Source organism: Agelaius tricolor, unplaced genomic scaffold (assembly GCF_023055355.1).
Source record: "Agelaius tricolor isolate 1412-34295 unplaced genomic scaffold, bAgeTri1.0.p SCAF_16, whole genome shotgun sequence".
NCBI classification, from domain to species: Eukaryota; Metazoa; Chordata; class Aves; order Passeriformes; family Icteridae; genus Agelaius; species Agelaius tricolor.
The window spans coordinates 4,773,009-4,799,859 of record NW_027269276.1 but is presented as its reverse complement, the minus strand read 5'-3'; the positions used below and the strand labels follow the sequence as shown (position 1 = coordinate 4,799,859).

Below are 26,851 nucleotides of genomic sequence, written 5' to 3'. Positions count from 1 at the left end.
CAGAGTGAATCTTTTTTCCTGCCTCCACAAATCAGACTTTCTTCCTTATTGCCAGAGGAGGCAGCTCTTCACCATCTTTCCATCAGCAAGGATGGAGGGATAATAATTTTATAGAACAAGGGGCAATGGTCTTAAGCTGAAAAGGGGAAAATTTAGATTGGATATTAGGAAGAAATTCCTTTCTGTGAGGGTGTTGATGCCCTGGCACAGGGTGCCCAGTGAAGCTGTGGATGCCCCATCCCTGGAAGTGTTCAAGGACAGGCTGGACAGGGCTTGGAGCAACCTGGGATAGTGAGTGGCATCTCTGTCAAGGGCAGAGGATGGAACAAGATGATCTTTTAGGTCCCTTCCAGCCCAAACCAGTCTTGGACTCGATGATTTTATGATTATCAATCCTTCAGACTTCCCTGTATAAGAAATGGTCTTTGCAACAGCAAAGCAGGGCTGTATGTCCAGGGCAAGGCTGGCACCCAGAGCTTTTATTTGACATTCCATTGGAGCTCCTTTATCTTGAGGATCAGCAGGAGCCCAGGGACGTGGAGGGCGAGCTCACCAGCAGAACAGTGGGATGGTGGCAATTTTCTGAGCACTGCTCTGATGGCACCTAAAGACCATGCTGGCCCACCCCAGATGGGAGTGCACTGATGGGGGAGCCTGAGACAGGGAACTGCTTTCCAGCAGCAAAGAGCCCAAAAATTCTGCAGAGGAATCCTCCCTGTGGTGGCTCTGCAGGAGGAGAAGCTTTGCTTCCCAAGGCGGCAGCTGATCTCTGCTCAGTGGAAGCCAGCGCGAAACACGAGGGCTTGATTTTCAGAAGGTGGGAGGCTTAACACTGGCTGAAAATAAGACCCATGTAAGTTGTCAAGACAGCAGTCACCTTGAAAGATTTAGGCCACACTGTCTGGTTAGCTGTTTGTTCCCCTCACTCTGCCACATTTACCAACCCCCCAACAATTCCTTCCCATTCAAAAAGACATTTATTTTTGATCTCCTCGTGAAAGTTATCACATTGGTTAATATTATTGTTCCTCCAAAATTTCCCACTTTTGGCCCACACAAGGCTGAGGACAACCCCTTCCCTGCTGCCCCAGCACCACTTATCAAAAACACAGAGTGAAGGAGGCACCACACTATTCAGTTTTAACATTAATCTTCCCACCAGCTTCTCATTACTTTGCCAATAAGATGATCTCCCTCACACCACATTTCGATATATTTGACATCTGTCATAAAACTCAGGTCACACATATCTGTCTTCTGGTAAAATGAGTCATCCTACAGAGACCCATGCTACACTGTTCAGGTCTCACCAGAAATAATTATTGATATATTGTCAACACATCCAGCCTACAGTATTAACAGGAGTCATAAATTACCAATCTTTTTCTACCCACTACCTAGCAGGGAAACGAGGGGACATACAGCAGGAAAACAGGTATATGGAAGTTGGGCAATGGCCTTTCATTGTTTCCTAGAAGATTTCCAAAATATAAATGTATTTAAGCAAGTAAATAGTTTCAGAAATCATTCAAAACTAGTAGGAACTTTCCCTTTGTTTTGGTGCTTTTAGGAATTGTACAGGTCCTGATTTCTCACCAAACCATCCAGCCACAAACTCCCTAAAACTTGTAGCTGATAAACAGCAGTTATTTAGAGAAGAATGGTTGCAGACAGATAAAAGCTGAACTATTCTCGGTATGTCATTGACTGCATTGAGGAGAAAAATTTAACCTGTTCTTGGCACTTGCTGTGCAAGAGAAAGGCAACTTTTTTGTTTTGTCACACGAAACTGATTTCATTAGTTTAGGCATTGGGTTGTTATTCTGCTCTTTTTCTTTTAAACTACAAGTTCACACAGCTAAAGGTGAAAGAAGAGAGATTCCAGCCAGAGATGGAGGAGAGGCAAAGCCTTTCCCACAAGCAGCATCTGCTGCAGAACAGTCACTGGGTTCAAACACTGTTGTATTTCCCTTTGGGGGTTGCTTCAGTGGGTTCCCACCTCCTTGCAATTTAGGGACCAGGGGCTCCCCATGCTCCACGTTTTCATGTCAGAGGCACAAGGTCAAGGCGGTTACACCATCTTCCTGCAGGCCCAGAGAGAGGAGCACAAGCCTTGCTTTGAGGGCAGGCCTGAGCTGTGGGTGGAACTGGGAAGTGGTGATGGACATCACATGATGTTCTGCTCCATCAGCTGCAGAACAAGGCCATTACTGCTGTGATTGAGGTGTGCTGGGCTGCAGCCAGGCAGGCTCTGACCTTGACCTTTAGCAGGTGAATGCCGTGGTGTGCAGAGCTCCTCCTGTGCACTCTGGAGTAGGGACTGTGATTGCCTTGCTAGAGACCAGAGAGGACCAGGAGCACCTTGGGGAGGTCCTCCCTGGGAAGGAAATTTGTTTTGTACCACTAAACCTCCACAGGCTGCTGTGTTGGAGACAGGCTGCTGTTGCTGAGGGCAGGGGAGTTCAAACCCACCAAAAATCACATGCACGCAATGGATAAATTTTGGGAGAATATTCCTCCTTGTATAAATCTAGCACAAACCCCAATCCCCAGCTTCAGTGTCAAAATCTCAAATCTTTCTGTACAACTTTCATTTGTTTTTGTAAGACCCCAGCTGGCATGACACTGAGTGAATTATCCAAGTAAGGGTGCTCTGCACATCACAGTAACACTCCACAGGCCCAGCAGCTGCTAAAATGTCACCTCAGTATTTTACGTTTTTAGCCCTTCCATATATGCAGGAGCACTGAGAGCACCTCACACTAATTAATAAGCTGCTCTGTATCTTTGTGCATTAGCATTCTTTTCCCCCTTTGATTCACACACAAATTATTTTTAGAAAAGGAAAAAAAGGTTTTGGGGAGGAGGGTCTAGGAAAAAGCAATGAAGTGAGGTCTGGCACTGTTCATCTGCTCTGTTCAGTGCCTCAGCAGTGTATTAGGTTTGTGGGAATATGGAGGAGGGGGAAAATGTGAGGAGTCCCTTCACTCCTGTCACCTCCTTCATCCCAAAACCTCCCAGGTCCTCAACAAGCACCAACTCCCTTCCTTCCTCCCCCTCAAAAACCCCTGTGGTTTTACTGGCAAAATCCTGGTAGGAATCTTTGAACTGTGCTCTGCCCACTTTCCATCATTTTTGTAAGGGAAAGCTGCTGCTCCAAGGCAGTTTTCATTTTCCTGGAGTACCTGTGGGTGGCACATACCTGGGTTAGCTGCCTTGGTGGCACCTCCAGCCTTACACTGTAGGCACCGTGTGATGGCACAGGCACCTCGGATATTCGGTTCAGGTGTTGAGTTCTTGGGCAATTCTGGGCCAAGAAAAGTGACCTGCAGAGATCATTTTAAATCCTGCTAATTACAGTATCCCTGAATCTGCTCCAGTTTTTTTCCAGGTTGAATTTAGCAGATAGGGGTGCAGAAAGGCACTCTTGCTTCTCTTCTTGGGCACTGAGCTCTGACACACCAGAGGATGTCGTCTTTCATATTAACTTTGGCAGCATTTAAATTAAGTAATATCTTGACAGGGGGAAGGAAGGGAATGAAGGGCCCTGGGAATATTTTTTTTTCTCCTGTTTAATTGTACTGCATTTGATGTGTTCCAAAAAACGCTAGAAAAGCTGCTCTTCAGAGACCAGGAAAAAAAAAGTTTATAAACCTCCACCAGTTGAGGTAGTTTGGCAGCACATAGAAGGATGGAGAATTATCATCTGTCCTGGGAAATCCACCCCCCACTCCTCCCAACCCTCTTTCAGCTGGTGCACACAAGATGTTCCTGCTCACTTCATCTTCAAACATTTAAACACTTTGAGGACCACACACCTACAGTGCGTTATTTGCAGGGCTTTCCGAGCCGAAATCCAGCATGTGTGTGTGTATCTGTGGGTGGGAATGGCTGGATAATGTTACCCTGATAGTTGATGATAATATTTCTACCAATTGTTAAGCTTCCTAAGTCTCCACTTTGCAAATGCTTCAGAGGCTGGGTTTCTGAAAAACCCATCTCTCCTTGCCGAGGGAAAGGGACGAGTCAATAACGTGTTTGTGCAGATTATCTCAGAGGCTCTGATTTACTCCAGAGGAAAAAAAAAAGTCTCCCTTACACAAATGCACCTTTCTAAACACTTCAGGGGTCGCATGGTTCACTGCAGGATTGTGTCAGTGCGGCCATAAAATGAGGGGGCCATTCAGGCTGTCCTGGGCTGGCAGCAGAGCAGGTCCTGCAGAAACACAGATGTGCTGGGGCTGGGCTCGTCAGAACTGCCTCCCTGCTTCTGAGCTCTCTGCTTTGGGTCCAAACAGACATTAGGAAAATGTGTGAGGAACAAGAGAGTGTGTTCCTTCAGTGTTTCAGGGGGGGAAAAAAGCGTGGGATGAGGGATAATTTTGTTGAGTCAAATTCCTAATTCCCTTCAGACCTGTAAAGTCAGTGGGAGTTGCTTCACTTTCATCTTAACATGCAAAGAGGGGTGAAGTTAGAACAAAGGAAGGTGGAAAAAAATAAATAAGCTGGTTTTTATAAAGTGAGTTTAAGGAAAACCAAAAGAACCGGCAATGTTCTTGGTGTAAGGACAAAGACAAAAGCAAACTTCATTCTTCATAACATACTTTTATCTCATAATACTTTTTCAGATCCTGGCTTCTGAGAAGTCCTCTGCTCATCTTTGTTCCATTTCCTCCACTGTGGTGACCCTTCTGGGCTGTGCATGCCTCACACAAAGCATAACATCTTCTGGGACTTGGTTAAAATGCTATTTAAGACCAACTTCAAGCCCACTTCTGACTTTATTAGGCCTTTGTTTCATATTTTCCATCAGTGCCTCCTCTTCATCCACTGAATTAAGGCACAAGATTGTTCTTTTATTCAACGATATTTACAAGTTAAATCCTCCATAACATTCTTCTCAGCTGTTTTTGTCCCCAAAAAAATCAAACCTGACTCCACACTTCTCCCCCAAGTATTTGCAGTCTCAACATTTCTCAAACTCCACAAATTAACAATTCCTTTTGTGGCAGGGATTCACATTCTACCATTCCAAATTTACCTTAGACTGAGCAGTTTTGCACCTCAAGTTCTGCACAATTTCTTTGTTTAGTCTTGAGGCAGAGAATATCTTTTTAGAGATCCATGGGAGGCAATTTATGTATGTAAGACTGATTTTTAGGGTGTTTAAATCTGCCACAGAAGACAAAAATGCTGTGGATTCACAATTCAAAATGGGTTGAAAAATCACAATTTAGATATTTGTAGATTTCCTGGTACTAAAAGTTCTGACTTTAATAGAACCATCTGCACTCTACTGTAAAATATACAGTAAAAGCTGTGCTGTCCCCATCACAATGTCAGGCTCCCATACTCTCACCCTGAGAGCTCCCAGGCTCTCTCTTTCTTCTGGAAGGCACCGAAGAAATAGATTATACAAAAAGTCTGTTTGTGCACAAGGGGGGAAAAAAACCCAGCACCAAGGCTAAGCTAAGCAACAGCAATGAATCACTCGTTTCATTGGGGAAGCAGAGAGCTCCAGTTTTGTTTATCTTTTGTGTGCACAAGTTCCCTGCTCTGGGTCCCTATCTTTTTTGAAAGCCCCATCCCCCAGCAGGCCCCAGCTGACAGCCCCATTGTCCCCATGGCTGTCGTGGGAAGTCATGATAGATGGTGGCACCCCGACCCTTTTAGGAGGTGCTTGTTCATGTTATGCTCAGAGACCCTTTTTTTTTGATCAATAGTCATTTTGAACCTTTCCACTCGTGGAGACACGCAGATACATTTATGTTTATGATATATGTGTGTATAAATAAGTGGCTGGAGAATTGTTAAGATGAGCAAAACTACTTCAAGAGGTTTCAGCGTTCTGGAGCCCAAAGCAGTGATATCTCATGAGTAAATGTGGTCATTTGCAGTTTCTGCAGCATTTTTTTTTTTCAGTATTTTAGTCAAAGGAAGAGCAGCCAGAATACTTTCATTGTGGGGAGCACAGAGACTTGAAATAGCTAGGGTTTGATACTAGCCATATTGCACTTCACTTTTCCTCAGCACAAAATGCCAGCTTGTTTCTTCAAATTAAGACAATATGCTTATAGTGATGAACCTTATTGGCCATCTATCTTCCTTTTGTAATCTGGCTCTCATCAAGCTGAAATGAAGCCATTTCTTCTGACTGTGGCTGATTAAACACAGAGTAAACCTAGATCTCTGAGGAGGCTCTAATGATTCTCCACAGGCCTAGTGTCAGCCCAGCACCTGCAGCATTCAGCTTCCCCATTTCCATCATGAAATGAAGCATCTGTTACAGAGAAGTGTTATCTTTTTATCATCGATGGTATCTTTCTGTTTGAATTCACCTACCCCATTTGGTATAAATTACAGCCATTTCATATGTAATGAATGGTCACACAGGATGCACTCTGGTTATTGGGGGTTAAAAGGGCACAAAATCCTTTTACTAAACCTTTATTTAACTTGGTGAAAGTTAAGACTACATGGCTTGTGTAAAACCTCCTTTCTTACAACAAACAGGAGGAAATACTTACCACAGCTTAACGCTGGAGCATTTTGATATTGCTTATCTAAATACTGGCCTTTGAGTTTTTTGGAAGCGATTCCTGAAGAAACATTATTAGTTGCAGGGAAGAGAAACAGAGAAACATGTTCATGCCAAAGACATTTCTGTCTCAGTAACTTGATTAACTATAAGCCTGAGATGTAAAAGTAGACAAGATTTGTTTGCTAGAAAGGGTAGTTGCCAGCTTAGAACCTGCTGCAAATCCCACAGAAGTCAATTGGCATATTTTCAATTATTTCAACAGCATTTGTTTGGATCAGGCCAGAGATCAGGTGGCTGTTTACTTTTTGTGTGGTCCACATGCTCCTCTATGTTTTACCTTCTCCAGCTTTCCATCTGAGCTGAAAGAGGCAATTTCATCTCAAAAAAAAATTATTTTCCTCTGAGGGGGATTTGGGACACAACTTTGCCAAGCATTTTGCTGTTTCCAGCCTACAACATGGATAGTCTGGACAACTTCACATATCAGAAAAGGAAAGAAAAACTTCCAAAGACTCTAACTCGGAAGTGAAACTTTGCTCACTGAAGTAGCAATGTAATTGATGGCAAAAGCAGCTGTAAAACTGCTGAATAATTCCACTTAGCAACATGTAGCTACAGGATATAGAGGTGGGGACAGCAACTGCACAATGGCCTTCCTGGTCACATGGACCTGAAAGAGTTTATAACATAGCAACCACTGTGATAACATCTGAAGATTGCAAATAAGAAATGGCTTGATGTAAGTAGAGATAAAGACTTCAGTGAGCCAAAGAGCAGCACAGAGGCAGCTTGCTCAGGTATTGGTATGAGGCTATTTGAAATATCAGCACCAGCTATTTCCTGGCAAATTCTTGGGATGTTGAACCATTCAGGTGTTACATAAATCTGGGACAGGAGAGGCAGTTGCAGTGCAAAAATTTCATTCCACTCGTTGGTCTATGCCACAGTCTGAACAGGGATCTACAGCCCAGCATAGCCCAGCAGCCACACAAAGCAGCACTGTCAATGTTCTACTGAATTACAGATGTCAAACAATCAAAAAGGAAATTGCAATCACCAAAAAATAACATAGCCACAGCCTCTCTGGTGGATCATTTCCCTAGGTGTTTTTCATACTTCTCTGCAGGTGAAATAATTTCACTATATAAAATTAACTTAAAATAATGTTCTTTATTGTCATGTTTAAACTTTCAACTACCTGTTATCTCCAAAGCCAAGAATTGCTTAATGGACTCATTAGTGGGGGAAGGGGGGAAATCATCCTTGTGAAAATAATGAAGAATGAGCAATTTTGTACCAACATGAATTTTCATGATAGCTTTGCTAACCTGAATTATGTGGTGACTTTCTGCAGATCCATTTTGTAGCAAGCAAAATCATATTGTCCTACCACAAGAGCACACTTGTTATTCAAAATAATTAAGACGTGAGTCATCCTAGTATCAAAGTTGGCATTAGTGATATATGGGGCTGATGACTGATGAGTCCAATGAATGTTTGACTCATGTAGCCTTAAAATATGCAGCTGAAAAGCTCAGTTAATTCAGAAGAGACACAGCACAGATGTGATAGGATCTTGTAAAAGCAGGATCCAAGACGAGATGCAGTAACACTAGTGATGAAAACAGCTGAGGTCTTTGGATTTCTCAGGACAGCTGAAAAATGGAAGAACTTTTTCATTAAAAATTTCAAAATTCCATTGTTTTCTCCTTGACAAGGTACAAAATGTAATATCTTTTTTCTACTGTTTACGTGGTATTTTTTGTAAGTACTGGAATTATTTTTGTTGTCTGTCCATTTCCTCTCATTTTTCCTTTTTGTTGCTTTAGTTGAATAAGTGAATAATATCCAAAATTTCAGTTTGGTTTGGAAAAGCTATAACAGCAGAAAGAAAAATGAAACTACTTTAACCACTTTAGAGAGTTTCAGTTTTCCTTTGTTTTCCTCTGTAAGTTCTCCAGAATTAACAATTTTTAAGAATTAGTCTGAAAAGAGGAAAAATAAGGAAAACAAGTACGAGGAGTGCAAAAGGAGGGGGAAAGAAAAATAAGGAAAAAGAAATCCATAGTACTATTTATTCTCTTACAGGAAAAAAAAAAAGGGAAAATGGGAAATAGGTGTTTAATATTTGTTTCAAACAAAAGAAAGGGAAAAATATGAAAAGAAGCTTTTGTTTTAGTCTTTTCTTGTGGATGCCAACCATTTCCCTGTCAGCAACTGTGTAATTGACTTATACAGTGAACATGTGGCAACTATTTTCAGCTGTATTTAGCCAAGTCTACTGCCTTGTTTCAGACATAATGAAAGCTTCCAATGCCCAATAGTTGCTTTTCCAGCTTTTCTATGGGACCTAACAAAGGCCATTGCACCTAACAGCCTTTGACTCAGTTTAAAAAGTAGCAATGTTTGCATCTAAATATGATTTAAGACAGTATCATGGGATAAATCTGTGTCTGGTGCAATTAATTTTGAAGGCCAGCTCTGGTAAGGATTTCCACTTGGTAGCCCAGTCAAGGTGTCCCAAAATCAGCTGCCTTCAAAGCTGCTCCATGGAGCTGTAAAACCAATAAAAGCTTCAGCAGCTGGACACCCTGAGGCAAAGAGAAAGCAATCAGAGCCAGGAACTCCAGTGAGTGTTTTCTTCCTCCGTGGGACAGTTCTGGGTGACACGAGGGTGTTCCCCACCTCTGTGTTAGATCCAAATGTCACTGGAGTTAACAGGCTGTAAAGCAGTGGAGACCACAGCATTTAACTGCAGACTATAAAACTTAGGGGATCTTGTTTCTACCAGACACCTCACAGAGAAATCTGGTTTGTGATGAGTCAAAAATAAACATTTGAAAACTGGGAGAAGAATACATGTGTGTCTCCCCAACAATGGCAAGTATCAAGGCATCTAACCACAAGCTTAATGTTAAAGGATTTGAAATCTCTGGAATCAGTCTTAGGTTTGTGCTCCCCTAGAAAAAAAATTGGCTGCTTCACACCTCTTATTCTTTTTTAAAATGTTGCTCTTTTACATTTAAAACATTCAAGTGACACAACTATATTTGTGATCAAGTGTCTTCTTGCTGTAAGTTTTTTTTTCTTCACTGATTCAAATGCCCTAATATATACAACTCATATATAATGGTGTCTGTAGAGGCTCCATTAATGGACTGAGACTATTCAGTGCTTTATTGCAAGCCATCAAATCATTCTGTAGTTATTCTGGGGGGGAAAAAATTACCTGAGCTAGAATGAAATATCAGAGGTGGACACCAGCTTACGTGAAAAATGTTGTGATCGCAGGAGATGAAGAAACTTTGAGATGAAATTGGTCTTTCACAGAAATATCAGTTCTCTTCATCAACAACAATGCATCTGGACAATGCACCAGTGCCACTGACTTTCACCATTTTAAAGGCTTTTAATACTGATTACTGCCCAGTGAATAAAAGCTTTTCTGGTGAGGAGTCTGAAAAAGTTGATTATATGTACATTACAGCTGAAAATGGATCAGAGGAGTAGTAAGTTATGAAAGTACAAACACAAGAGAATAAAACCATTCACTGGGCTTGAATTACTTTAGTTTATCTTCTTAGACTGAATTGTGTCTGTGGTCTTTTGCAACTCAAATAAAAAGCATAGATCAAGATGAGATAAAGATAACAAAGTATTGCCAGCATTAGGCAATAAAATCAGTTGCAGGAATGGAAGAAAACTTTGATAACCAGAGAGAAAAATTTTTAAAAGTTATAGTAATAGAGGCAAAAGTCCTCCATAGCTACTGCAGTTGAATGAATTAGGCACTGAGACAATAAAAAGATGCAAACATCTGCTCTTGCATTTCTTCATGAAGATATTTGGAACTGAAATTATTCTGACCAGCTGAAGGGACTGTCTCTGATGTTCCAGTTAAACATGGTTTGAGAGTGGGAACAACTTTCATGTTAGGGCCCACACAGGATGGTAATTGAGATTCAAAATTCATTCAAAGTTCCGTTTTACACTGGGGAAAAAGAAACAATTCTTTTCAAAAAAGCAGTTTGGTTCTCGAATGGATTGTCCAAGGTCTTTAAAATCGTGTTTCTTTCCGTATCTTGAAAAGAAACTTAAGTTTTGATTACTTTATGTTTGCTTTAGCATGAAGGAGGCAACAAAGCCACCACTGGAAGAATTTGTGTTGGTAACAAGAGCTCACACCTCAGGAGGAACACAGCCTGGTCTCCAAGGTTGAGCAGAGTTTGCAGATTGAGCAGACAGGAAAAAAATATCATAAATATCTTTCAAAAATGCATTTTTGTTCTAAGTCACAATGAAGACCATGGAAGCCCCATTGTTATTCCTGTATAACAAAGCATACACCTTTTAAAACAAAAGATCCTAAATTAAATTTTAGCCACTGCATTAAAGGGTCATTTCCAAAAGATGAAAGTACATTCTGTGGCAGTGTAAAAGGATAATAGAGGGCAAAAACAGAATTACAACACACTTGTATTGTGGAAAAAAGAGCGTGAGTTTTGATATCCATGAAATGTTAGATTTTCCGCTATTCACAAGGCTCTGCATCCTTAATATCTGTAAAGAATGGTCATCTCACTTGCTAAAATATAACCCAAATGCTCAAGCCACTCAGCTAAAATACTCCAAAGTAGCCACTCCATCCAGCTGATTCTGCCATTTAGCACTTCTCCTGTAACATCAGCAGTGTAACCTTAGTCCCCAAAAAATTGGAGGGTGAGTTATGCCATTTACCCCAGCCTGATCTGGCTCTAGGACAAGCAGCTGTGCAGTCCCTTGGGGCTGTGAGCCATGGGGGAACTCCAGGGCTCTGGAAGAGGAAAACAGCCCCAGATCCCTCAGCTGGAGGGAAAAGTCAGAGCTATAACCTCTCTCTGCAGCTGCCAGGAGCCTGAAGTATTGGGGCCAGGGTTTTGGAGAATCACAGAATGGTTTGGGTTGGAAGAACCCTTAAGGATCATCTTGTTCCACCCTCTGCCATGGGCAGGGACACCTTCCATGAGACTAGGCTACTCAAAACCCTGCCCAACCTGGTCCTGAGCACTTTGAAGGACCTGTTCCACCCTCACAGTAAAGAATTTCTTCCAAATATCTCATCTAACCCGGCCATCTTTCAGTTTGAGGCCATTGCCCTTCATCCTCTCGCTCCATGCTCTGGTCAAAATCCCTTTCAGCTCTCTTGGAGCCTCTTTAGGCACTGAAAGGTGCTGTGAGATCTCCCCAGAGCCTTCTCCTCTCCAGGCTGAGCAACCTCATGTCTCTCAGGTTGTCTCCATAGCAGAGACATTCCAGCTCTTGGATCATCTCCATGGCCTCCTCTGGACTCACTCCAACATCCTTCTTATCAAAGGGGTCTCAGGGCTGGATGCAGAGCTCCGGGTGGAGTCTCACAAGAGTTCATCCTGGCACACAAAAATGGAGAAATCCCAAACCAGAGCCCACCTGGTGACACACTGGAAGGTGCTGGTGCAGCCTCATGGATGAACAGCCAGTGTTGGTGTTGATGTGGGTTCATCATAGTGAGAAATTCACATCTCCAAGTCTTTAGACACATTGTTCAGACACCAAACCCTTGTATTAAACACTGGGGGACACAAGAGACCCTCGTGCTGTCTCACCACGTGTCACACTCTCCAAAGTGCACAAATACACACACCCCTGTAGGGACACTTGCATGCAAGCACTGTCTCCTCAGCCACAGAGCAAAACTCACTAATTAATGTTTGTTAAAATTAATATTTTTGCCAGTCAGTATTAGTCACACTTGAAGCATCCTGAGCTTCCAGTAGGCTGTCTTAATTAAAGTTTTATCTCCCATTTAATGGAAGAATTATTACCAATTTTGATCACTCTTTTTTTCTTGCAGATAACAGCAGTGCTGTATCAGACTTTGTAGCCCTGTATACAAAGCAAAATTTCTTTCCGATTTCAAAGGCAGGCTGATTTATTTTGCAATATTCTGCTGCATCCTGGGGTGTCTTGGATCCAGTGCTCTCACCCCACAGTGCAGAAACCACCAAACAGGTGTTCCCACAAAAGGAAAGGACAGTCCCCGTGATGGGTATTTTTATGGAAAGCAATACCATTTGCACAGCTTTGTTTTCCACTGCTTCAGACATTTTCAACAGCAAAAAGCCATCCAAGTACTGCTTCTGGTGACAACTGAAGGCTCTTTCTTCCTTTTTTTTAATCAAATAATAATTCAGCAGCACTGATTTCCCTGTAAGGTCTATTGCCCTCATGCAAGTCTGGAATAATAGCACCATCATGAATGGAATTCAATCTGGAGTCATTCAGGAGCAGCTGAGATCCAAATTCCCCAATCAGTAACATTTTGTTCCAGATTGCAAAACTTCTTGTTAGAACACAAACACTCTCTTTACAAGAGTTTAAATGAGTTGTTAGTGACGTCTTCACAGAGAGAGTTGGAGAATTTATTTGTACTTCACAAAGACCCTCTTCCTCTCTTTAAAAGCACCAGTTGTTTTAATTTAAACTATTATTAAAGGTTTTTTGCCCTGAGTGTGGTGTTGGATGTACAACTGTACAGCATCTCTCTATCAGTGGAGGGATTCAATGGCATAAAGACCAGGCACTGGAGTGAGACAGATCCTTGTATTGCTTCCCTCAGCTTGCCAGAATTAATCCAGATTTACACGCCACTCATCCGTAAGGGATGGCCAGTGCCTAATTCTTTCCTCATAACCATGGAGCAGCAGGGAAGACAAGACCCTCTATGTATTTTAATTGAAAAGAATGGATTGGTAAACCAAAGTGTCCCTTTTTCAGTCACAGACCTGGATCAAGTGACAATATGTCCCAGAAACTGCAGCATCACCAGCACAGTGACCCAAGTCAAGAATGCCTTGGTGGCACTTTTAAGCATTTCTTTTTCTCTTAAAAAAAAAAAAAAAATAGCAGCCCATCTTCCTCTTGTGCCACGTTGACGTCAGGAAACACAGAAATCTACAGAATTCTCTTTAAAGTATTTTGGCCGCATGCAGCGGAGCTTAAATAGGATCAGCTCTTTCCTGACAGGTCACAGTATGCTGACTAAGTTTAGTTACACTTTATGATTTCAAAGGCTTCTCCCCCAAAAGATACTCCCCTCTCTCTTCTGTTGTTTTTTTTTTTAACAGCGCCATGATCAAAGTGCTTTTCAAAATGCTATTCATGACGACTTTGAGCTAAAAAATGAAACCTAAAGTGATTCCGAGCAGCATTTCATTTTAATTTAAGTGATGCATAAATTTTGCACGACTGCTCAGCTTCCTCCATTCAACCACTATAGATAATAAAGAGTTATTTAAAATATGTGGAATATGCGAATAGTTCTATTAGTGTGAAATGGTGCCATGTATATGCCAAAAGCTGAAGAGATGCCCAAGAACTTTAAAATGCCCAAGAACTTTAAACCAGAGCAAGGGTGTTTGGTACCATGAAGAATTAAGGCCAGAAGACACAAGTGAAACAGAGTCATCACCTTTGATTTAATTGCTATCATTTTATTCAAGCTTTGAGTTATATGGAGCAAAGTTTTAAAAACTGGAGAGCTTTATTATTGCAGCTGAAAGGGAGAAAGAGGAATATTTCTGCCACTTGCACAGGGTATCTCAAGCATGTAACATGAAATGCAGCCTTGTGCAGAACTTCAGCAGAGATGAAAAGCACTTTAGTCTCCGGAGCAAGTTTATATTTTTGTGGTGTTATCTGAAATAGCCACTCAATGCAAACTCCATACTTACCTTGGGGGGAAAAGCCAAGTTCTTTCTGCCAGGATTTAAACACCCTGTTCCTGGGAAGTGTATGTTTTCCATGCTCAGACTGCCAAACCTCCTGCACCAGCACTCATTACATGGTCCAGTGAGAGTTAAGGGCAATCTACTTCCCCCAAAAAACAGACTTTTTGCTCATTTCACCATTTTTTTTTCTGAAATATAGGGCTTCTCCAGGGGACCAGCTTCAGCTCCTAAGTAGGTAGTATATAATGGCATAATGTTCTGGGCACAGTGTCTGCAAAGGTACACCCATCCCATGTGAAAGCCTGTTACTAAAAAACATTGCCACCTCTTTGGTATCCTTGGGAAAAAAATGAAGGGGAAAACCAGATTAAGTGTTAGAGCAGAGAAGGGGGAGCCACTGGCATTTGTGCTGCTGATTCTCTGCAGTTTGGGGGCTGAGAAGTTAATGCATTCAGCTCATCTTGAACGGCAGCCTTCCCTCACGTTATTCATACAACTTAACTCCAGCTGCCTCCTCCTCCTCATCCCTCCTGCTTCGCCTTGTGCTTCTCAAAAGGCATTTCTCTGCACGGCACATCAGAAACTAAAAATCTAAGTTGCTATCTTACTTCCAAACCAAGCTGTTGTCAGCATTAAACCTACACAATGCATTACAATATAATCCATTTACAGGGTGTCTTATCATGCAAATAACTCAAGGTGCCTCACAATAAAATAAAAAGGACGAGAGGAATAAACCTCAGCCATTGGAACACACAAAAAGGAAACCTTGAAATTTACTTTTAAACACACTAATGGCTCTTTTCTCCCAGTGAGGCATGAAGAGGGACAGGGCAGAGGATTTGACCAAGGAATTCCTATTAGCATTTGATGCGACTTAAATGTGTAAATCCATCCCAAGGTTACTGGGAGACCAGACTTCTTAAAAGGAGAAACTTCCTTCATACCTTGAAGAGAGAAGACTCATAAAGGCACAAATGTTAGAGGAAACCTTGGTCAACAAAAGATCATCTCATTGGCCTAGATCTAAACAGGAGTAAGGCCTGAATTATCCCATTCAGGGCACAAACCATGAAAGTTCCCCATAACACAGAAGCAGAAATAGTGTTTAAAAGTAAGAACAGCTTTGCCCAGGGCTTACCTCTGGCTCATTTCCAAAAAGGTTCCTTAAAATTAATGTTCCATTATCAGTGCAGAAATATCAAAGGTGCCTTTTTTTTTTTTTTTTTTTTTTTTTTTTTTTTTTTTTTTTTTTGTTTCCTACTTAATTTGTTTTCATTTTCCATAGTTTTTCCTTAGACTTATATAATGCTCTTTGGAAAAGACAGATTGGCAGTTCCCTCCTCTCCTTTGCCCCCCTGAGTTGAAGCATGAAGCAGTCAGAAATCATTGCAAAAATGCCAAATACTGGAGATAAAAGGCAGCACTAGGAACAAACATGTGAAGGTACCAGCTCTTGTAGTACATTCAAGGTATTTCCTTTATTTTCTCTTCACCATTTTTCAGATGTACCTGAGGGTTCAAATTAAAAATATTTGGTGAGTGTTCAGCTTTAGGGCATTCAGGAAGGGAATTAGAAGGACTGGAGCACCTCAACCATCAGGAGATAATGGGGAGCATAGAGTTCAGCCTAGAATGAAAAACCCATGGATATCTTGGCAGAGTTGAACAATTCTTCCTGCTCCCAGAAAAGAAAAAACCTCCCCAACCCAAATATATCCAGCATATATCCAATAGTAGTTTACTACTTTTTAAATTAGTGGGCATTAACACAACATCCAAATCATAGTTCAGCTAGCAGCCATCTATCCCATTCTAATTTTACTGAGGAATGTATAACCTATTTCCAAATCTATACTAGCAGCCATTATAGAAAATTATTATTATTATGCACCAATATTTGCTCTACTTCTAGAGCTCATTGCAGCCAGCCTTGCCTACAAGCTGGGTTAAGTCTACGGACAAATTAGCAGAAATATAAATTGCTATTTTACATTTTAAATACCACTCCCTTTCTTTCAAGGTCACAGTAGCCATGGTTTCTGTGTTGCTGAACACTGGCTCCACTCAGATTTGAGTGATCTTTTTCTTCAGGATTTCCATTTCCACATTCATTCCCACAGATTTAAATCCAGAGTAATACTTAAATAGTGAGTGATTTTCCACATTTCTAAATGCTATCAGATATTTTCCTATGGCCCAGGCTAAGCAGTAATGAACTCCTAAAGTTACTCTAAGAAATAAAAGACTAAAGTAAAAATGCAATTTAAATTGGAAAGCACTGTGTTGTTTGACTTCTCTTGCTTCAAAGTAAAAAGGCCAATTTATTTGCCATTTGAAGAGGATGAAAGCCTTTCTAAGACACCATTCCCCCTTCATCTATCACATATTGCTGGAGACATGTATTGCACCCATGGTTTGTGAGAGCCCTTCCTGGGGGATCACAGCTAATTTCAGAAGAGACAGAGGGATATGTATCATCTGCCTTGCCAAGATCAGAATCAGGTCTGCCTTGGTAAGCTAAGCTTTAGCTTGGAGAGAGTTTTTATGGCTGAGTTATAAAAACCCTGGAAACAGGGGAGTTTATGACAGAACCACTGACAGACCCTTAACTATGGCAGTATTCATGGTTACCACTACAAGACAGGCATTATGTTGGAGGGCAGTAAAGTTAAACCTGCCCATAGGGCATTCCCAAATGTTAACTGCTGGTGCATACAGTAAAATTTTTAGCACAGGTGCACTCTCCAAATAAACTTGACTTCCAGAAACCCCCTTTAAAAAAAAAATAGGGGGAAAAAAAAAGGTTTTCATCTATGCCACTGGAAACATTTCTATAGTTGTGAACAACTACATTTGATTAAAAACTGTCAGATTTATCTTCTTAGCAGGAGGGAAGAAATATGTGTTTTCCTCCAAAAGGAAATCAATGTGTCTTTCTGACAGATACAGAGTGAAAACAGGGATGGTGCCACTTTAAAAGGGGAGGGAGGAAGGAGTGTGACCCATTGCATGTGGCCATTAGCTGCTGGCATAATCATTGTGAGGAAATGCCTGTTCAGGACTTATATTCTGCATTTATAGGGCTGGTTTATAGTCACTGACCCAACAGTTACTACTCACACTCTTAAGGCACAGCATCTTCAGTGCGGAGGCACTGTGATTCTTTGTCCTCTTCCCATTTCTTAATTATCATGCCTTAATGAAATCTCATGAAAAAGGCCCTTGGCTTTTTCTTTACTGATATTATCACTGCTAGAGTCCAACCAGATTCTTTAAAACAGCAGAATAAAAGCAAATTCATTTTAATTAAAATAACACAGAATTTTTTTTATTATGGCATACTGGTTGATTTAGTGGCCAAAACAAATATTGTCACTGAGACAATGTATCACTGAAATTAAATATATATATATATATATATATATATATAAACTGAAAGAGTGAAATGGAGCTTGATTAAAACCAGTGACTTAATGCTCTTATCAGGCTATTTGACCTTAACAAATGCACTATCAGCTTGGATTATGACATCATCCAGAGTTACCAAACAAAATGGTTTAAAGAAAAATCTAGAGGTAAAGATGCTGCCTCTATCCTGGAAAGCTCAGAAGGGTGAAGAGAGGTGATGGAAGAAACAAGTAATGATTGCACCTCTGAGCAACTGCACTGCAGGAAGATGAAACAACTTGCTCAGGAAGACAGATTTTTGGCAGAGAAGGAGTACAACCTGTATATCCCAAATGCCATATCACAGCCTTAAGCAGAAAAATGCATTCTCCTTTTGAAATTATTTTAAATTTAACCAAGCAAAACCACCGTGGCTTTTAATGCCAGGTGATGTTCAGAACCGTCCCTTGCTCTGCACAAATTCCTTTTAATGAGGTTCTGCCAAAGGAATCAGTCACTTCATGTGCATCTCCAGCAAGGGCACATAGATTTTAGAAAGGCTTTGAGAAGGTTTCAGTGCTCTAAACTGAGCTGTCCTAAAATGTGATGGCTGCAAGAATAAATACTCAGTTTTCAGAGTGGGGGCAGCTACTGAGCAGGGGCCCCCAGGAGTCTGTCACCAACTATGCTGATCATATATGGATAAATGAGAGAGAATTATCCAACACTCTCCAAGCTGAAATATCTCACTGTGCTAAGTGCCAGAGTATTAGAAAAACAGGAGAAATTCAGTGTCGCTGGGTGGAGAGTAATAAAAGTGCAATACAGACACACACAGAGGCTGGAGATGCATCTGTGTCAGAAAGATCTCAGTGACTGTGAATAATTCACTGTAAAGCATCAATTCAGTGCCCCACAAAAGGGAAAATAAGATACAAGATTATGAGTGGAGAAGGAAAATGCAGAAAATATCCTCATGCCACGTATAAATCCACTGTAGTTCTGGTCACTCTGACTCAAAATAGATGCAGAAAATTACAACACCTTCCTGCTTCTTTTAAGTAAAGAATATCTGAAAAAGAAAAAGGGAGAACAATATCTGGCCTATAAAATCTGGAATAGAGAAGGTAAGTAGGGAATGATTATTCACTCTTTTTCATAATACAATATAGGGCACTTGCTGCAAGAAAGTATTTTTCTCCTCAGCATGAATTCAATGATGGAACTCATTTTCAAAGATGTTGGAGAGAACAAAAGTATAGATGGATTTTAAAAACCATGAAACCACACTGAGTAAAATTAAACATCAGCTTTGGATGTCTTTTAACTGCAGATTTTGAAATCAGGAAGGTACAGAGTTCTCCTTCCAATAATCTTTCCCTAATCTGTCACAGACTATGGCTGGGCCAGGTTTTACTTTGGTTTGACACAACTTGAAGTTTATAGTATCATGAACTTTATTATGAAATTTTCACATAGCACATAAAATTGTGCCAATAAAATCTGTAGATGACAGGAAGAATTATTTTAGCAAGTGGTGGGAGAGGATGAGGTTCTGATTCAGGGCTCTCTGTTATGCTGTATTTGCTGCAGTGTAGCTAAACAATGCAAAAATCAGGGAACAAGGCTAATTTTATGGAGTGGGAAACTGTCTCAAAACATTTGAACCTGAAATGTTTAATCTCCACCTCTACTCAGCATAACAAGGCCAAAACTCTCTGAAGTCCAGAGCCAGAATGGGAAAAAAAAAAAAAAAAAAAAAAAAAAAAAAAAAAAAAAAAAGGAGAAAGTTTCAAGTAGAAACAAGGAAATTATCTGCTCTGACAAAAACTGGCAATTCAAATCATTAGACATCTGGGTCTAACTTTACTTTCAAAAGGGAGACCTACCAAAGTAAGACCACAGGAGAATAAAATAATCTAGATATTAGAAAGAAGCACTGCTGTGCAACATATAAACTCAAATTCCTCAGCTGAACAAGAAAGGAGGAAGAGGACTTGATTTCTAAGCAGTGGGACCTGTGCACAGGGAGAATATTGGATAACATGGGGCATTTGACCTTGCTGCCAACAACATGACAAGATGCAAAAATGGAAACAGGAGTTACAGAAACTCAGCTTTGAAGTAAGATGCAGTTTCCCAGTGCTGCAAACTGCTATATTTTGAGATCATTGGGCTTGGACAACGTAGAATTTATCTTCTTCATCATCTGACTTGGAGCATGCAGCAGTTTATACACCCTCCTGTTTGAGAGGATAAGGGGAAAGGAGGAGGATTCTTGTGCAAGTGAGAGAAATGCAGATGCTCAACATCCATAAGGCAGAGTCTTTCTCTTTACCAGTCTGTGAATCTGGGGCTTTGGCTTGTCCCCTTTTATTATCCTTGTGGCCCAACATTAGGAAAATATTTATGCTTCAGAGTTCCAAGCATTAGACAGGTACTTGCAATGTCAAGAATAATTCTCCCACCTTGGTGTACAATTCAGTTTCTGGCCTTGCTTTATGCCAGTATTTCTTCCCTTGGCTACATCCAAGATTTTGCAATGCTAGACATGAAATGCTGAAAAGGTGATCAAAGTCTAGGGGGGGCAATAAAGAAGTCTCACAGGTGGTAGCTGGTACTTGTTCTGATCACCAGTTTTAGACCTGAGAGTGAAATTAGCCCAGATCAGATAATCAGGGAATTCTTACTGGGCAGGAATCCCCAGATATATTTCAGCCAGTTTCTCTGGACTTTAGTATTGCCTTGCTATGACCCATTCTCTGCCTACACTTAATATTTGAGGAACAAGAAAGGGCAGAGCTGGGGGGGGGTGGGGGAGAAAGCACAGAGTTTTAAATAGGTTGCAATCTCTGCTCTTATCATAGGTAATTTGTAGTATTTAATAGCCCTGATATACAGGAGGTCACATGAAATCATTTAGAAGTCCTGTCTGGATTCAATTTCTAAGAATGTATTAATCTCTGCCTGGCACGGGAAAGATAATGGCATTTCCTTCAGCAGAGCCTCAGTGTGTGCCAAGAGCAGGAGCCCGACTGTCATCAGATCAGCCAGTGAAAACAAGAGGGCTGTATGGTTGTTTATTTATTGAGTCATTCCAGCCTGATATTGGCTTTGTGCCAATGCATATAAGGCCAGAGATAAATAGTTATTCCTGACGATAGCAGGACAATCCATTTCTCCCCATCGCAGCGCAGAAATCCGGGGCTAAATTAAATCCAAGCCCAGATATGCAGGTAACCTGAATCTTGACTTTCACAAGGGAGAAAAGGTTCAGGAGACAAGTTGGGACAAATCCAGAGAAGGGTCATAAAGGCACAACGAGCCAGATCCCTGCACAAACCTTTTGCTGTCTTTCAACAGCCCAGTGCAGATCTGAACTTGGAAAGGTCCAAAGGAAACTATTTAAAGCCAGGTCCCAGAATGCAAAGTGAGCTGGTGGGATTGCTCAGGAGACTGAAGTGGCATTTTTTTATAGAGCAAACAATATAAAGTAAATAAAGGAGAATGACAACCCTCTAAAAGAAGACTAAAAGCCTCACTGGTGTGTGCTGCCTGTCAGAGAATACAGGAGCAAAATGCAAGTGTGGTAAAAGGTTCTAGCCTGGAAAAACCTTTTTTTTTCTTTCTTCTTTAAAGTAATGAAATGGTTCAACAACCTTCTGAGAAGGTGAAAAATCTTGCCTGTTTACATTTGTAAGAGAAGCCTGAATTACCTGCCTTTCCCTTTAAGCATTTTCAGATACAAATCAAACACAGATGGCCCATTATGTTTATGACCTCACTGTCAATTGCTCTAGATAGTGCATGCATTAATTATTGAAATATTTTCATAGTATACAACTTTTTAGTGTTCACATTGTCACAGATAATTTCAACTTTCTGATTAGGAGATATAAACAGTGTTATTTACGAGAATTAATCTCTCAAATGCCATAAAAGTCACAAATATACTGGGGGGAAGGGAGGTTTTCCATATATATGTATATATATACACACAATGAAGCCAGCCCAAAAAAATAAAATAAAAAAAAATTGGCCTCAGTCCTGAAAGTCAACATTATGTTAACATTCCCTGTGATACATAAACGATGCCAAAACCTATTACAATTGCAGTAAATTTTGATTACCAGAGTTGTTTGTTATTTATGTCTAGAAGATAAAGATAATATTGGGAATAGCCCTCTTCTTTTCTGCTTATAAATTACATCCATAAAATACTGTGTTCTTCAAAGAATAAGAAACTTGATTGAGGTTTTTTTAAATTGTGTCTATTCTGCTTCAAGAAAACCAGCTTTGGTGAGTGAGCAGGTAGTAGGACTTTTTTAAATTCTCATTTAGTTTCATTAGTAAAAATTGAGCAGCTCTAGATTATGTCCAGAGAATTCTGCAGAGTAACAAACAGCTCCTAGGGATGGCAAGGTGTTCATTTTACAGTGAGGTCATTAAAAACACCAGTTTCACCAGAAACAGCCCATTGCAACTTGCCTGTTAATCACTGTATTGCTTAAAAAAAAAAAATTAACCTTGACTTCTAATACTATTTTCCCCTCCCAATACTATTTTTCCCCTCACAAAAAAATCTGCATTCATATTGTGATAAACTTTTCTAGACTTCCTCCAGCAGCAAAGCATGGAATTTTTATCCTAGGTACTGTTTAAAAGGAAAGAAGAAAAGGAGATCACCTGCTCATTAAGGTTGCAAAAGTATATCTATGTACTAAAAACTTTTCATTTCCTTTTACTTATACTTCTCTTGTATTTCTGTAAGGCAAAACTAGAGTGTAAACCCCAAATTTATGGGGTGAAGAATTCAAAGAGTTAATCCTCCCCAGAATCTTCCAGATGAGCCAACAGAAAACATGCCTTTTTAATATTTCTATTTTCAGCAAACCCCTCCAACCAGCTGATGGCATCCAAAAGAGCAAAGGTAGAATGAGGAGGGGGGAAGGAAGAGAAAGAAACATCTCATAGAAGTAGCCCAAGGGAGAAATAAGTTCATGACTAGCACATTTACACCTTTCTTGATTTATTTAAGGTACAAGAATAGTGTAATATGACCTGTTTGCTTCCCTAACAAGCATTTCTATTTGCAGCAGATCAAGTCCAGACCCACTTCTTGTGGCACAGGCACCTCTCAGAGCCCTTCAGGAGAGCACAGACCTGAGCCCTCTGCAGCATCCCATCAGCATGGGGGAAAGAGCAGCTGAAGCAGGAGGAAAAACCCCACACCACTCCTTTTTAACCAAATTTTGTGGTGAAGCAGCATTCTGTCTTTTAGCCACAGCCCCCAACTTCACACAGATTCCATCTCTAATTGTTCCAGCCAAGTGGCTTTTGGGTTCTCATAGACCCCAGGTTTGTTTGCCCAGCCCGAGGAAGAACCACACCTGACAGCAGAGTGGTTTCTTTACTACTCCCATGAAACCCTCCCAAACAATTATTTCCCCTCTCCTCACTCCACTCTCCTCAAACATGTCTGTCATAGATTTTCTGATAGTCAAAATAACAGAAAAAGAAAAACAGCTGGCAAATAAAAGCCTAACTTTTCCAAGACACCCCTTGTCTCATGATGGAGATTTTTAAGTCCTGCAAGGACTCAGAGTTCCTTTAGTCCAATGTACACCCAGGCCCCAACTCTCTATAAATTTCCTTAATGCAATTTCTTCCCCTGTGGGGTCCTGTGTATTGTTAGAAGGGAATTGGGAGGGAAAGAAGAGGTTTGCTTCTAGGTAGAAGTTTTTCTGACCTTGAAGGAAGGAAAGATGTATGTTTTCCATGCCCCTGTTTCTATGCAAAACTGCTCTTAATCCATCCTGCTGATTTTATTGATTCTGAAATTGTTAGCACTGGCTTTTGCTGGAGCTGAAAAACAGGAGAAGAATTAGGATTCTTGATTTTCTGTGGGTCTTTTTTTATTCTGTAGAGGATTGTTGTGGTTTTCTACAGCTTGAAGAGCTAAACCTCACACTTGTGATCATTTCAGATGGATTGTCCCTATCAACTCTTCCAGGACTAGTGCTTATGAGAGATAGTAAATATTAACCCTTTCTTCTTTCCTTTTTTGCTTCCAAACAGAAAGCAGAGGCCAGGTGAAGCTTCTGTCCAGGCAGATAACTAGGAGGTTTATTGTTTAACTATCATTTAACAGCAAAACTTTCCTGCTTTTTTTTCCCCTATAAACTGTGAGGGAAACTGTCCTTTCAGAAAGGACAGACCCTACTGAAACATGTTTGGGGCTGATGGAAGCAGGCTGGCTGTGCAAACAGATCTTTAGGGATTTATGATGATCAGTTTTTCAAGCATTAGGAAAGCCTGAGAGCACATTATTTTTAAATGAGTTATATATTTAGCACTATGCCCACCATTCTTTCAGTTCTAATTTTAGAGGGCAGGGGACAACTCTGGCACTATTGTAGCCTTGTCTAAATTTAATATAGTTGAGCAGCTGATGATTATCAGAGAGATTGGCTTTTTGCTCCTCCAGGAATTTTTCACTCAGGAAAAAAAATCACTGTGTAGTACTCTGCTCAGGGTATTGTACCAGCTGTTGTAGTACTTGAGAAGAAAGTGTGCTCTGCAATAGTCTTTTAAGCCTTATCTCTTATTCCAGGTAGGGGTTTTAGATACAGGAGAAGGGGATGAGGTTGGTTGGGTCAAGGTTTTCCTTTCCCTTCTGCAGGAAGAGCAGTACCTCATGCTGCCATGTCCCAATAGACAACTCCTTATGAGTGCAGACACAACTGGAGACAGAGCTCAGGAACGTCCAGGTCACCAGCTGTCCTGTGGGAGGGGTGAGGAGAGGTGTTCCCAACTTCTTGCCCACTGCCAGAAGTCAGATGGTCCATCCAGAGCCATGGCTTGAAGACCAGAAGAGGAACTTTTGTAATCCTTCAGCTCAGCCTCCCCCAGTCCCAGTCAAATGTGAATTTTAACTCTTACATGCACTGCAAGCCAGCCCAGACCTGGTGCTGTCTTTCTTGCTGTGGCCTCAGTGAGCAGTGTCATCCCAAGCATCATTTGTCTCTGAGTTTGACAAATTATATGCCAGTCATAGTTTATGGAAACAGGGGCAGGATGCAGGGAGGGTGTTTAAGTGTTTGTAAGTGATTAAAGGCAGCATTCAGAAACACTTCAGTATTAGAGGCAAGCTCAATCTACATAACTCTACACAGTGTCAAAGACTCATTCGAGACAAAGGATGTTTAAGGAAAATCTCTGTAAAAAGAGGCCTTGCAACTTCCTATAAATATTAGGCTTTCTGCCTTCCTTCTGAAATATATTAACAGCCTCAAGAGGGGTTATTGATGCTGGCAAGTTTAAACAGCCCTCAGAAGTCCCTGGCACTGTGTGCTGCATTAGAATTTTGCACATGGTTCCCCCCTCATGCACTGAAGTGTTTTGAGGTTGGGGTGACTGCAGGTCTCTGAGAAAGCAAGATTGATAAAGCAAAGCAATCGGAGTTATTTCCTATGCATGAAATTGATTAAATGCTTCACTAAATGGCTTATAAATTTGGCTCTCATATTTCTGTCACCCACTGCAAAGATTACAGAAATTCCGTCTATAACCATGTTGTATACAATACCAAATTACAAAAGGTTGTAAAAACTAATGTTTTGTTTAAAGTTTTGAGCAGGACCATATGCCTTTGGTGACCTTGAGTAAGCTATTTTAATTCAAAACATTTTAAAGAGTAGAGGAGAAGGAAAAAAATCCATCTGCATAACAAAACTGAACTAACAGAATTTAGTACTTAGGATGCTGCACATCATTTTTCACTTGTTTCCAGAAAAAATGTTGAATCCCCTTGTACCACAGTATTCTAATTTTATAGCTACTAAATGTACATGGCATGAAACCTAGAAGCTCGGGTTTCCCCAGATTGAATTTGTTTTTCTTATTTTATGAATTCTGTTATCAAATCTACCTGGGAACTTGCATGGTCCCCTCTACTCTTGAACCCATGTGCATCAGGAACTGGTGTTTTCTTGACCTCATCAACCCTTTAAAGTGAAGCTTTATTGATTCTTGCCTTAGCATAGAGTTTCATTACCTCCCAAAATAGGGTGAAAAACTGAGCCACAGAGACCCTGAGGATCTTTAGATGCCAAAAACAGGTGTGAGTGTAGTTTGCACCCAGATCTGCTTGTTTTCCCTTCACGTGAGACAGCCACAGGACTTCCTAGAGTTTGTGCAATGCTCTGTGAGCATTGTCAGCTGCTGAGATCCACTGGTACAACATTAATTTCCTGACTGTGCTCAGCCATGTGCAGTGTTCTGCACACATTTGACAACAGCTGCTGCTCACACCCAGTTGTGCTCTCAGTCCACAGCAGAACAAACTTCGGGGCATCTGAGTCTTCTGTTATTTTAAAATCTTGTGTTGGATTATGCCTTGGCTGCCCTTGTGTAAGCACCTGACCTGGAAACCTAAGCCCTCCCAAAGTGTCTAATTGTGGATGTCCCATCCCTGGCAGTGCCCAGTGTCAGGTTAGACAAAGCTTGGAGTAACCTGGTGTAGTGGAAATTTCCCTGCCCACAGCAGGGGAGTTGGAACAGGATGATCCTAAATGTTTCAACCCGAATCATGCAGTGATTTTCTGACTGTAGGAAAGGACATTACTTAGAAAGTTACAGATATATAGTTAGCCACACTGAAATAGCCAGATTGCTTTATAGATCAAATAAACACTGAACTTCTCGCAATCACAAATAAAATTTTACGGGATCCTTTTTACATGGAGCTCCATTGTACAGATGAGAGGAGTAAAGTTCAGTGGGCACATTGCTTTTGCCCAGTTTCACACTGCAAGACCTCTGGCAAAACTTGAGGCTGAGCTCTGGCTCTTTTACTCCCCAGTGATTCAAGAACTCAACCATTCTCTCCTCAACTATACAAATAAAGACCTTAAGTGATTAAATGTAAGTACTGAAGCGAAGCTCATAGCAAGCAAGAGTGAATTGGCATGAAATGCAAACACAAGCATGAGAAAACAATCCATGTTTTAACCATAAATGCCTGTTTTCTACAGGAAAAGCTGTGTTCTCCCATAACATTTACAAGCCATCTTGTCCCCAGCAAGGATTAACATTTGGCATGGAAGTACTGATCTGGCAAAGGGCTGCCAGTAACGTAATCTTTTTTACAACCAACAACATGCTTAAAGTCTTG

General features: G+C 40.9%; 1 long non-coding RNA gene across 1 annotated transcript in view; it reads left to right on the top strand.

The window, feature by feature from the left end:
• Nucleotides 1-26,851, top strand: part of LOC139596767 (uncharacterized) — a 133,773-nt gene that overhangs the window by 96,166 nt on the left and 10,756 nt on the right. The gene's annotated exons all lie outside the window — the stretch shown is intronic.